The sequence below is a fragment of the Anticarsia gemmatalis genome, chromosome 2, assembly GCF_050436995.1.
Source record: "Anticarsia gemmatalis isolate Benzon Research Colony breed Stoneville strain chromosome 2, ilAntGemm2 primary, whole genome shotgun sequence".
Classification (NCBI taxonomy): domain Eukaryota; kingdom Metazoa; phylum Arthropoda; class Insecta; order Lepidoptera; family Erebidae; genus Anticarsia; species Anticarsia gemmatalis.
The window spans coordinates 10,207,520-10,222,148 of record NC_134746.1 but is presented as its reverse complement, the minus strand read 5'-3'; the positions used below and the strand labels follow the sequence as shown (position 1 = coordinate 10,222,148).

General features: G+C 35.9%; 1 protein-coding gene across 2 annotated transcripts in view; it reads right to left on the bottom strand.

Moving 5' to 3' along the window:
• Hr4 (nuclear hormone receptor 4) overlaps positions 1 to 14,629 on the bottom strand; it is a 96,529-nt gene that overhangs the window by 27,691 nt on the left and 54,209 nt on the right. The window lies entirely within an intron of this gene.

The following is a 14,629-nucleotide window of genomic DNA, read 5'->3' as shown; positions in this document are numbered from 1 at the left end:
TAATAAAAATAATAACGAAGTTTCTAATAATGAATAATGTACTTAAATATATTTGAGAACACGGTGGTATAATTGTATTATAATTTTATGAATGAAGTATTAACTGTAGGGTCTAACCAATAGCCTAGTTATGCTGGTGCTGGTTTTTGTCAGAAAGGTTAGGCGGGCCGATGGCACACTTGTGTTGGATTACATTAAAAGCGAGTTCATTCGCATCGGCTATTCATGAGTATCTAGATTACGCTTTTGATTCATTGTTCGCACAAACTGATGACTGCTACTAATTTAACTTTCACGAACTGTATAAAAATTATTAAAATTTGTATTCGAAAAATTGAAAGTGACAACTCATTTGAAAATTATGCAACCGTTAACATTATACATGCATATAAGTAGTTTATATAGCTACCGAAGTTGATATAATACATTGAAAATAATTCCAAGTTTTGAATGAAAAAAATACAAGAGCCATTAGCCCAGAACTGACTAAGTTCTGAGAATATCAAGTTGATACTAACGAACTACCGTGTGTTGCAAAAACGTGTTATTTAGATTGGTATTGCAATAGTGGATTACTTAATAGTGATGGGTAGCCTGCTACTCGCAGTCGGTTTAACAAGCAACGTTGTGTGCAACAAACAATGCTGACACTGATATTATTAATCTTTATTGTACGAAAATGAGAACGAAAAACAAACTGGCATTAAAGGTACTTCACTAAAAGATAACATGTGCCATTTATTGCATTAAATTTTAAACAACAAATATATTTAATTCGTATGATTATATTATTTCTCGGAATGCATTAGCAAACTTCCAACCAATAAGTTATTTTAACCAGTTAAGGCAGATGTGGTCATGTGGCATATGCGGTATACGAGCGGATAATTTAACGCTCCACGTGGCGGACTGGTCGGGTACATCCTGATTCATCGCTTTATTATAGCAACAGGTCTCAACATTTTCTGTATAGAAGCAACATGGCTAGACTGCATGACACAGAGACAACAAAAAATATGTTATAAATAAGATTGACAAGGTGTGACAGTTTGGTGCGCTGCGTCGCATGCTGGCGCTATGCGCTCTCTGTCAGGTAGGCGCGGTATATTTAGCCAGGAACGACCGAAACTGGGTTAACTATTCTCCCGAAGAAAACACGGCCACTCGAAATATTGACGCAACTGGCTATGTATGGGTGGCCTATCTGAAGAATGGGTGAAAGCGAGCCGGACCGAATAACCCCATTCTTGGTACAAAAACAGGAAGTACATGCAGTATTTGATACCACATACGTTTTCATGGAAGCGCGTCTATTGGTTTATTTTTGATTTATTTTAGTGACAATGAATTTTAAGCGAGTTATCTTCAAGGTTTAATTAGTATAATCAATTGTGTTATAATGTTATAATAAAACGTTTTATTCGTCATTCTTATGTATAAATGTATTTCCTGAATTATTCAGACACCGACGATTAAATATTCGTCAGTGAATTTCCATCCGCAGACTGATCTCTACATACTGATTCTCATATCTATATAAAATTAGGTGAGGTGACAGGTATATTTATTATTTGTATTTAGTTTTCTGTATCTATGACAAACATTATCAAACGATAACATTTTAAGAAAACGTGACCAAGTTTTGTTGAATATTATCTGTATATCAATTGTAGGTACAGTCTATCGAATGTGTTACCTCAATTCTTCCAATGAACAAATATTTGCTTTGGCACTACAGAGAATACTCTTTCAAAGTTATCTTTGACAAACTGACAATCTTTGTTATTGTGTCCAAGAGCTAACAAAAAGATTTCGCAACTCTTTACAGCGCATTCTAAAATTTCGTTCCCATCGTTCGGATCATTTATCAGGTGACTATTGAGCCATATCGACGAATTCATTGTATCGATACTGTAGATGTTTTTCACACGCTTTGACGAGACTAGGTGATCTAGTTGAAGTTGAACGACCTACCTTAAGCGTCGCCTACTAATCTTGCATAATTCGACAAAACATATCAAAGTAAGCAAATCACGAAAGTCATTGTTTGATAAGGTCACCGGTAGTTGTTATTATTTTTGTTACAGTTATAACCACTATTCACGAAACTAGAGCCAAAAGGATTAAGGTAGTTGCGTGTTTAGTTTTTGGAACACCTGTACAAATGTTGATCATCAAGAATTTTACTTTGAAAAACAATTTTACTTGAAAAGTGTAAAATGTATATAATTATATATTCTGATTATCTCTCAACTACCCAAAACTTGTACTTAGGTACCTATTAATAATTTAGTGGGTTTGAGATACTTTTCAATAGATTGTAAGGTTTATCGGCATATGCCATTTATTGTTATAGTTCACATAATTTGAATCACGTACTTTTCATTGCATCATTGCATACGTAGCGGACAAGACTGTAGGTGCATGCTACATACTTGTAATTAGGTGTGATTAGTTGATTACAGGATATGATAAAACGTAGGAATTCTAAAAAAAATATGTTATCTAATCTATCAGACACTACATGGGCAAATTTTTAGATGCACGTAGTACCTGACCGATTATAGCGACGCGTTGTTTTGATCTCTTTATGTATCGGTTGACGTCGTCACCTGGTGACACTCCAAATTTTGCCGAGTCGCGCGATAAAGGTGTGAATGACCTCGCCCATTCGTAAACACCGCGACAAAGCGAACCTAAATGAGTGTACTGCAAACTTTTCCTCGTTCTATTCTACTTGGCTAATTGTAGATGACTGGCCGTCAAACTGCCATAAAAACGTATAAAAACTGCTTGTTGTTTTGGTAATGAATGAGTGAGTAGCGGTTTATTTATACTCTGAATGTCACTGGATAAATACTAAGCGGAAAAGTTTTGTTTGTTTATTACAGATTCCCACAAACAACGCTTATCCGAGTAATCTGACACCTACAGTCTACACTATTGGTTGAAGTCATGGTCGTATGGATATTGTATTTACTAAAATCATAGTCTAAAAAGATAAATCTATAATATGTGTCGAGAAGGAACATAATTTTGGAAGGGAATTAAGTTGCACTCTAATCTAAAAGTGAAAACAATGACAATGAATTATTTTATAGTTCAGTGCAGCACTTTGCAAAATGACGAAATGTTGTATTAGCTAACAAAAGAACACTCACACAACACTCAACACATACAGATCTTGGTCTGTACAACGAATACAATTAAGATCCTCAGACTACGAAGCGCTGAAAAGAATGACTAATAAAGTCGTTTTATTTTGTATTATAACTAGGAGGTTGGCGGCTTGAACAGTGTAAAAGTAAAACTGCGTCAATGTTAACAATGAACAATAGTTATGTCAATGACACAAATCATCGCTATTGTTATAAATTTTGGCGTGCGGGACAGCTATAATTACAAATACACTGCCAAAATATACGTATGCATTCACTTATAGATCTTATCAGTTTTGAAAGAAAGTTTTTGTTCATGCAACTTGCCAGGCATCCGACACTTTCGTTTATGTATTTTAAAAGTTTAAATTAAAAAGTATAAAGTCATATATTTCGAAACATTTAGCTTCACACCAAAATTGTATAGGTATTTACATATTTAAAATAAACTGCTGAGTTGAATGTCAATGGCATAAAATTTTGCGTATAATAACTGACGCGAAATTGTTTAAGTGACCCCTAAAAATGACTGCTTAGAATTCGTGTTTCGAAAGTGTAACCAATGTTTCGCATCGTAACGTCTCGCCCTTCATAAAAAGTGAAGACGATTGACGATATACTTGACTGAGTTTACGGTGATGTTATGATAGCTGGTAGGAATCAACAGTGCGGCATGCTTCCTATTACATAAGAGCGGGTCGGCGGTCGGCGTACGCGCACCATCGTCGCGAGGCCTCGCGTCGGAGCCTAGTTTCACAATCGCACCGCTCAGCCACCGCAGCCGTTTTCACTTTTTCGCTGTCAAGAACGAGCGCTAACGATAAACAAACTAACATTTTGGCCGTCACTGCCAACCAATAAATTAAATACGATATGTCAAAACGACCAGTTCATGCCAAATGATTTCAACATCTAATGCCTTGCCTCTGAGTCCAAATTGCAATAAAGTAACCGCGTAACCTAAGACAGAGTTCACCGAGCACATCGTGGCTTGAATAGCGAAACGTAAGGTCCTCATTCATACAGACTTAAATGTAATTTAAACCTTATTTCTGCGTAGTAATATTCATAATGAAGTGGCGCGTGAATACGATAAAAGCCGTTATGTTATACAAGGTTTTGTAGTAGAAATACCGAGGCTGTTCATTGACCTTTTTAGGCACATAACACTAGCGAAACAAAAGACGAATTTTATTAGATATAAAGAGGAACCTTGATCTGCAATACACTGCCTTGTTGCGAAAGAAGAATAAAATAAGTATACAGTATTATCTATTAATACGTTTTTTGTGTTAGTGGTGTTTAAGCATTATTATTATACTATTGACATTCAAAGTTGGTTATACGATTACAGCTTTCATACAACAGTAGTTAAAGATGTGAAAAAATGTGTAGCATCTGGTGCGTAGCGTTTCGCGTTTCGTAGCTCGTAGCTGCATTGTCGTAGACCTTTATATAAATTTACTTAGCGTCCTATATTATTTCGATTGTTACTTATTTTAATAGTGCTAGATAATTTATTGTGAAATAATTTTGTTACAAGTATTTATATAGAGAAAACATCTCTGTTGTATTACTTAACATTTTGAAACTTGTTACGAACTGAATGTGCAGATCATTTGACCTCCACCTTTCAATTTGAACACTGAGAAAATGCACTCTCATTAACCGATATTAGTGTAAAACAAAACGGGTTGGATCGTATTAACCGTAACAAAGCATTGTGTTGGGATCTAAAACTGCTTACTTGTCATAACAATCGTAAAGGCTGACATTGCCTCTCACCGAACACGTAACAGACACTTACGTAAAAGGTCTTTACCCTTGCTTATTTGGGACAGCTGTATTAAAGAGATGGTTTGATTTGCGTGTATTAGCACTTGCCCTAACCAAAGATTGAGTAACTCCGGACAATAATAGATGACACTTGCAATAATCATCAAATCGCTTTTCGATTTCTTTGAGCAATACTCCGGAGCTTTTAGCAGTTTTGTTGTTGAAGTCAATGGCTTACTTTACGTTTGCGAAAGACGACTTTCAAAGATCGAACGTTAGGGTGTGGCTTCGAGAAAAACTATAATTTATAAAATATACGTTCATAATTTTTAATCTATGTTGATTATTCGATTAGTTATGTCAAAAACTGTCGAACGGAATATAAATAATATAATCAATTTTACTACTCCTGTCGAAATCGATATCGTTAATCTTGTGTGCAAATGTAATTTACGTGTAGGCGTATAATTTACTAGTTTTTCTGTAGACATTTATTACAGTAAATGTTCCCGTTTTCTTGTACGTGAATAGAGTTTCAATGATATATAATTTTCTACGGATGTATTTAACTTTTGTTAATTGGTATTGTAACACGTAATTGTAGATCAAAGACATTTAGAAATAATGGATAGATTAAGCAATATTGATTAAATTAGGGCAATATAATTGTGATAAAACGATTTGACGGAGCTTGATGGGGCGAGTATTAAGCTTAATGATAGTCGATAATCGGCGTATCTTAAGTAGGTAAAAGTTAAGTAGTAGTCCAAATGACAATAGAAGTGGGTGGGGCATGTCTCTCATACTATGAGATATGGGTCGCTACGCCTTAGTCCACACAGCGACTCCGAAGAAATGGTTAAGAAAAAACTAATTTCGAATTGCTATTATAAAGTGCTGATCAGTAAAGGGAAACTGTACATAGAGCTGTAAGAACAACAGACAGTACCTCAGATAATACAGTATATATAAAAATAAGAATACTATATTACCATAACAAATGTGGCTCCTAAACGACTGCGCAAATCATTGACTAAAAAAAGAAAGAAAATTTAATGATCCGTACAAATAGTTATTTTGCGAGTAAAGACTTTGTTTCGCAAAATGTAGTCTAGACTAGACTGAAGACCGTAGTTTCAACTCAAGTGTGGTATAATACATAGTTAATGCGAAGTTCTAAATTCGTTACAAAGAGTATGCAAAAAGGTAGAACAACGAAATAATCTGCATACGTGCAATTGTGAAACATTGAACTCTAATGATAATTTCACTATAATATAAAACTTCTAAGTAAAGTCGGGGCGGAAGGATAATAATTAATCTATTGGAAGTCTTGCATGTATATACTTTGTATTGTATAAAGTTTAGTGATACAGTTGGTAGCAGCGTTAGCCTTAACAATGCGCACGTGGTCCGACTTTCGCAAGTGGTCACCGATGGCCGGTGCATCTTTGCGTAAGTGCCGACGGCAGCAATGTCACACATTACGTAAAACGGGCTTTGACAATCATAAACACCACTTTTCCTCATTCAATTTCAAAATCTAAACGTTTTAATCTATTCTGCATAAAGATTATAAATATAAGATAGTTAATGAATTTGTTTGTTTGATATAATCGGCTAACGATCTCTCTGTCTTCCCATACAGCAACAGTAATTTGAAAACTTGTGTGAAACTTAGTTTCGAAAATAATAAGGTTCGTATTGTTTATAAATTTACACTTGACTCAACAGGCCAGTTGCACACGGTTACGAAATTTCCACGAGACCAAAACACTAAAACGAATTTCCTCATATAAACTGGCGTTAACCCAGCTACGAGAAATATTTGCCGCGGCCTCATCCGTTCTGTTCCATGGTATTTTAGTTTCCCTGTTTACTGCTCGCATCTATTTTGTTGTTGGGAAATGCGATATGTGTTGCGACATCGACACTGCACCATATAATTCTTACTTACATGAACAACACATTTTATCAAAGAGGAAATTATTATTCCAGTCATCCAACAATTTGCTGCTAACGCGTTATAAATGAGACCGATCGAAATACATCTTTGTCTGAAAAAATGCATGACAAATCAGAAGCGGTCATATGTTAAATGTCTTCCCAAGTGGAAGGATAAACGAATGCGCTGACAGGCTTAACAGCTTTCTTTCGAAACAACAAAACGGTGTGCTAAAATGTAATTTCGAAAATTTGTTGCCTTTAAAATATTTTTATTAAGTTAACACTTAGCGTTGTCTTATGCAGCAGGTTTATTTTTGAGTTTCAAAGTAAGATATTTATAAACCAAATAAGTGCATCCTGACAACTACCGGTAATAGTGAGAGCTAAAAGCAGACGTTAGTGCAACTGCTTACATATTTGTCTCATGCGATAAGATAATTAGGTCTGCAGTTTGAGTGGTTGTGATCCGGCGGGAGGGTTAGTGGGGGTGATTGAACACGCGAGCGAGTCACGCGAGCTCGCCACAGTAACACAGTGCTAAAGAAACTGCGAGGAAAACGCCTTCCGGGGTGAACGGCCGCGTTGCGTAAAGCGCCCGCGCTGTGGCGCAACCACGCCGCGCGCGCCGCCCCTCCGCGCAGCGCGCGACGTGACGCGCTGTGCACGCGCAGCGACATCTAACGGTGCGTGCTGCCTTAACTCGCACACAACACATGTCATGAAAACTCAAACGTTATATGCTGAATTGCGCTTGAAATTGTCGTAACATATTTCAATAGAGATTTTCCAAAATTTTATGCCGGCATACTAAAATAAAGAATTTGCAAACAACAATTCCAAAAAATACACTGGCTAAATATAGCCACAATATATTTTTTTAATCTACCTTTAGACCAACTTGTCTAAATCTTATTGACTGACTTTGCATTGTCAAGTGTATAAATAAATATAATTAGTACACGTTACACATAAACATACATTAACAGCGCTATCGTGGCACCTAATAAATTGCAATACGTAGCAACTAAAGCGCGAGTGACGAAATTAAATTTAATTCCTAGGTCAAGGTTTGGCTTCTCTTCGAAATGGGAAAATTGCCACATATTGGCGACCTTAACTTGCAGCGAGTCCGCCAGTTTCGTAAGACGATACTGCGAATAAAGCCCCGAATACACTGTCATCGAATACATTAACACGTGGCACATATTTGCAACTCTTTTGAGATTTTTTAAGGATGCCGGTGACAGGTCTATGGATATCGTGAGTCATATCACTTATGTCAACACGCCATCTTGCTGTAAACAAGTACAAATCTACGTGACATCATTCCGGAGGTAGGTTGTAAATAATATGTTACGTCACATATAAACCTTTGAAATATTATTAATTACAGCCGGTTTTCTCAATAACTATTTAAAATATGAAAATTAATTTTATAACGTACTATCGGGCGGAACTTTTAAGTTTGTGGAGATGAGGCTTAAATTCTGTCAAAGAAATGGAAAGTCTGTTATACAACGTCCACCTGAGTGAGTCGTGAAAGGCGCGTAAGTTTTTAATGTCAGCCACCCGTGGTCAAGGCTCGAGTTTTTGAGTGCTTGCTTCACGCGATTTTATCTTATGTTTTAGTACACGCTCACGGACGTTGATTGACACCGTCCGCGCTGTAATTATGATGCATTAGTTTGCATTCATTGACAACATGATCTTGATCTAGGAGCCTTATCAATATTTGATAAATTTAGAATCATTAAAATCTATGAGTCTATATTCTACAGTCTCCAATGTGTAACGAAAACAAAAACAAAAGAATAACATCTACTAACAATAAAATAGTAGAAACAATATTCGCATCGAATCGATTACGTAAACTGCAAGCACGATAGGCATTAAAAGTGAAGAAAGTTCATTGTCTTCAGAAAGAGGCTTTGGATCGAAAGCGAGAGTAATCGGCGGTCTAGGCGAGCCGGCGCGGGCGCACGTAGCGGGCGCAACACAACGGTACCGGGTGTAAGTTACGGTACTTCCCGTAGGACCGGCTCCACGCGATCCCGTACAATTCGATAGTGATGCGACTCGTGACATAGAGTTTATATCGATGTATGACATAATCTATTAAGGGCAATGTTTTTGTATTAAAATTTTGTCTTTCTATTGGCATCGTGGAGTTATTAGGCTCTGCGCTGTGGGATTTTATTTAAGTATAATTATTATGAGTATAATAAAGCCTTGAAACAATAGTGAAACATCATGATAATTTGGCTTGCATAATAGTCTAATATGCAAGTCATTAGATTATGCTTCTAACTTTCTATGACAATTTAAAGAGAAACTCGAGAACGAGAACTTTTAAAAATAGCTTTAATATTTGCGGAACCAGTTTAATTGATATTATTTTATATTAGAATAACAACTTTAGTTGTATTTTTGTAACAGTGATAAAATTGAGTAATGTTATTATTTTGTATTTTTAATGCGTGTGTATGTGTGTGTCTGTGAGCGGAATTATTTCATTAACAGTAAAAGAACACGAATATTTAAGTATGCCATTGTGTTTTCACGCATAATATGTGTAACACTTTTACAAGGACATAACCGAAATACATTTACTTACGGTTCACGATTCAGAAAATCTACATATTTGTACTCATAGGTGAAACTTCAAGTAATGAGTACGAAAGTTAATCACCTCTATCAAGGTGTTTATTGTTTGGTCCAGTTCTTTGTTGGAAATTGGCGGCTGTGTACTTATGCCCTTATCTGTTCTCGATGCAGTTTTATCGATACGATGAATCTAACGCGACGGCACTACCCGAGTTCTGGTCAGGCACCATTGAGACCTTAGCCACTTTCTCTTTCGATGGCCGCTGATCGTGCTTGCGGACACACAAACACATACAAATGTTCGTTTTATACACGTGTGCGTGTGTATTGTTGGTTACATCACGTAACTTTGGCTGACGCATCCGTTGAGCGAAAGGTCAGTCTCTATTTATAGTATAGTAACGCTCACTTTCCATAAGAATGTCCACGAGATATATTCGATTTCAAGATCGTTCACCTCTGTTGATTAATTGCTCCACGTGTACTTAGTTATGGTCGTGTCATCTAATTTGTAATGGACTATGTTCACGCGTCACGCATTTGTCGCGGGAGACGAGCGAAATACACTTGTTCACGAAAATAATGATGATAAATATACTAGGTATTTGTTTAACGGCTGCTAAAAACCAGAGACATTTATTGCGTTCTTGAACTGAATGATGAATTGGTTACGTTGACGCGGTCCGTCGTTATAAAGTTTTCTTTGAGATTTAATTTAAAGACGAGTTTTATTTGAAAATATAAGAGTTTTAGGAAACAATAATCGTTATTTTTATTAAGTGGTTTGTAAACGTAGTTTGTGTAAAAATTAAGAGCAAATATTTCGGTTTTAAATCTTGGAAAACAAATAAATAGCAGTGGTAATATTGTGATAGTTGTGGTAGGGTTGTTTCACCTCAACAGCGTGCCTACTCAATGAGATTAAACACAATAGTGGAGCTGTGGAAGGCGCGAGTCCATGACTCGACTCGTCGATAACATTGTAGGTGCACAAAGGTTTAGCGACAAGGCCACTGAGCAGGGCTGCTACTGCGTGGGAAACCTTATTGCACTCACTAACTAGCCTCACTAACCAACGTGCACTTGTTACACTAACGAACATAGCTTACACAACACGAATGTCGAAATACAGGATACGGCGGGACATAATTAAGTATAAGTCATTGAAAATTGCCACAATTATGGATTATAATTATATTTATTTATGAAGGTTACCTAAATTAATATTTTACTTTGGTATAAGACTATACTGACTGTATTTGAATTCAATGACGGAGCTGAATACTGTACTGTACTGTATTGTATGACTTCACCACAATCGGTTTATCAGTTTAAAAATAAAGAGCAAATAGACAAGTGCTCTTGCATTTAAAAATTATAATGATAAATAAGAGGTAATCTTAATCTGTGATTTGCAGTAAACCTACTTGTAGGGTCAACGTAGCATCGTTAGACGTACAGCCTCCTTGCATATTCATGTAAGGTTCAGTTTATTGATTTAACTTAGGTTTATGTGTTGCGTGGGCGGCAAGGCGGAGATCGCCTACTATATCCGCCGACAGCTATGACTGATGTAAATCTAATGTTCTTACAATGAACCATTACTGTACATATTATGTATTTAAGTTTCGCAATACTCAATAAATCAAATTACTAGATAAAACTGCGTATGAGCTATAATATGTTATTTACTTTGACTATTCTTGTACTGACGCATTTTGACTCTCGAGATCATCGTTCAAATTGTTGTGATTATCTTATGTTCTTATCTTATTACTACGTGGGCGACACTGCATGATTTATTATAATCTAAATGCCATATGAACCTATACTAAACAATTTTGCCAATTATGGTTCATTTTTGACCCCCAAATATGTTTTATTTGGTGTAAGATAAAAAAATACTACGACGTTTACGATTGCATGTTAAGATGCACCATGTGTCTGTGGCGAGAACAAATTGTTAGTACGGCACAATGTTAGATGACGGTTTTACGGTCTTATCATCATTGACCCTAATTTTAGACATAGTATACCTCCCGCTCTCGGCACATTAGACATCTGTGAATATGTTTGCCGTTTTTTGTTCATTTATCATCCTTGTTTATTTCCATATGCTAAATGAGTAAGTTTCATTAGTCATTTTCCAGCTTCGGATTAGTTTTAAAAAATGTGCTCCTAACTGCCATCGTCTCCAGTCCTCTCATTTCAACTACGTCGTTCTTAAGAAAATAAATAACTTTCGGCTACATTGTGAAACTTCATCAAAATATTTACCCGACAGTCTGGCCGTATTTTTATTGTGATTCAGAGGCAAAAATCCAAACATCGTAGATTTTCCGGCATAGTTTGTCTCGTAACTGGCACACATATCTTTGATTTTACACTCATGTCTTCTTCTAGCTGCAAATTTACGTGTTAATTTACTAAAATGTTCAGTTTAATGTACCATATATCAATCTTTAATACAATATGACGGCAGTAAACGCCCGCGCGTTCGTAAAGTCACAGTACTCGATGGCAAAACGTACTCGTATGCGCGCTCTGAGCCTACCTACTACATGAATTGGAAACTAGGACAGCCGGACCGACATCCCGCCTGACGCATCTGACGTTGTGATCTTCGTGTTATTGTTATTTTACATGTGAATTTTAAAATAGTTCAAAGTGAATGTTCGGTTCAGTACCCTACATTCAGTTTAGACGTTAATATTTATTGGACAAATTCTTAATCTTCTTGTGAAACCATTTCTATTGTTATTGTTTTGAATTTGTCAAAATGTTGAGAGTGGAAACTCTTTCACCAATACATTTCTTTTAGATTAGGTTATTAAAAATAGGTTTTATTCTTTTATCAAATCTAGCAACGCCATCTGTTAGCCTGTAGCGTTAAAAGTAAAATGCTGAATGAACCGAGATGACAAAGTCCTCGTAAGTTGATTTACAGAGCAATATTTGTGTCTTGAGTGGCAGCATGCTAACGAAGTGTTTATAGTACAAACGGATGTGTTATTCATTCATAGTTCTAAGAAAAACGTTATCTCTATTACATTAGCTCCTGTTGCACAAATACATTTTGTTTTATTATTAGTTTTGCCCGCAGCTACGTTCGACCTTCGATTATAAAATAGGGTTTATTGCTTACTTTGCGGTGTTGACATAACACCTGTATTTAATCGTTACAGAAATGTATATGATTTGTAATCGAACCGTTTATGATGCTCCATTATGACGTTTATACCTTAAGGTAGGGAAAATTTTATATCTATAATCTGTCGAGCAAAATATAACAACTTCTAAAGTAAACACAAGTACGTATATTTATTACATAGCTTATTTTGTATTTGCCTCCCGATTCTGAGAATTTGGTAAACAGTCCTTCACTACGAAATTAGGTCAGGTCAGGTAACGGCGTCTCAATATTTTCTCAGCCCCAGCCGAAATTACACATTTCCACGTAATTGAAAATGCAATTCGTTAACAATACTTATTTTATACAGCCTGTATAAATACGACAGAGACCCGTTACATTTATGTATGTATATGTTACGTTTATGAATTTTTCAATGTGCAACTCTATTACGCACGTAACATCACCAGTATTACAATACCTAATACATTCCTAGTGACAATGCGTCACCTTGCCAGCGTTCGTTGACGCATCTACGTTTTGTCCAAGCGACCTTAAGCCTAAGCGTGTTAGACTAACTACTAATAACAACAACCAATTTACTGCATCCCGCTCGCTCTAATAACGGTTATTGCGATCGAGAGCGAGACGAGACTATGTGAATGATGATTTTAGTCGGTTGTACCAGCGTTCACCTTCATAAAGGTAAAGTATAGACGGCGCTAACGAAAATGAAGGGCGATAGTAGTTTCAAGTGTTTGAAGGTAACGGGCTTAGGTAGAGTACTAATTGCTAAGAATTTACGTTTGTAAATATCAAGATGCCGCGACTGAATTCACTCAATTAAAGTACACATGGAGACTATTATAGCCCATCTGTGCGCACTTTATTTTAGCCTTAAAGTTATATTTGTTTCATAAATCTCTATGAAGCTGAATGGTACAAATGACTCGTCGAAGCTAAGGTTATAATAATTGAAATTAAGACATCTGCGCGTTGATGGCTTGTGTGCATCGTTGAGCGCAGTGCGTGGCTAATGTTTCATGGAATAATGTCACCATTTTATTAAAATATCCACTTCATTTTAACAGGATTAAATTCAAATGACATATAATTTATCGCTTTTTTTTCAGTAAAGAAAAGCATTAAACCCATTTTCATGAAACGAATTAACATTACTGTATACCTAACTGCTAAAAATTACTGTGATTTAACATAAACTCAAAACAAGTACTTGATATGAAGTAAAGCAACAAAACCATTGTACTATTGACAACACTACACAACAGGCTAAACTCAGTATATGTGACGTCATTACTGCACATCCTTTCTCTCGACTTTCACCGTCCTTGGCGAGCAAACGGTAATAGGTGCCTTGCAAACCACTACCGATAAGGTTAAACTGCATAATCCCTATTTTGCAAGGCAGAAGGTTGAAAGTTGAATGTACTTTGTTTATGCAACTGAATATACGAGTTGGTTGTAAGGTACATGCCAAGTCGCACTTCATTGGTATTGCACGCGTCGACAGTAGGATCTTATCTGCAAGGCAATTTAGCGGTTAAGACTTTTAAAAAGTTAAAATATATCGTTATGATATTAGAGAAAGTAAGTCACGACCAAAACAGTAATTGTAGAGATTTATAGCGAATTTCTCTGTGTGGGTGGATAATTGACTGGATCAAAAATGGTTTGGAATCATAAATTGTTTTTATTGTTGATGTAGAGATAATGTCATTTCTATAATTATGTTAACTGTACTGAGAGATCAGTGTCGTAAGTACGCAACGGATTCATTAAAAATGAAATAAAGTTGACTTTTAAATATTAGGTAGATTAAGGTCATATTATTCGTAATTGTGAATCAGAGTACAGTATTTAAAAACTATCATAGTAACGAAGATTTTTTTATTCTTTCATTCTACGTCTCATTACTTGCAAATAAGTATAAGACATAAAGTTAAACTTTCATTATATTCTAGTAAAATTACAGATGTCTTATTCTGCATTATAT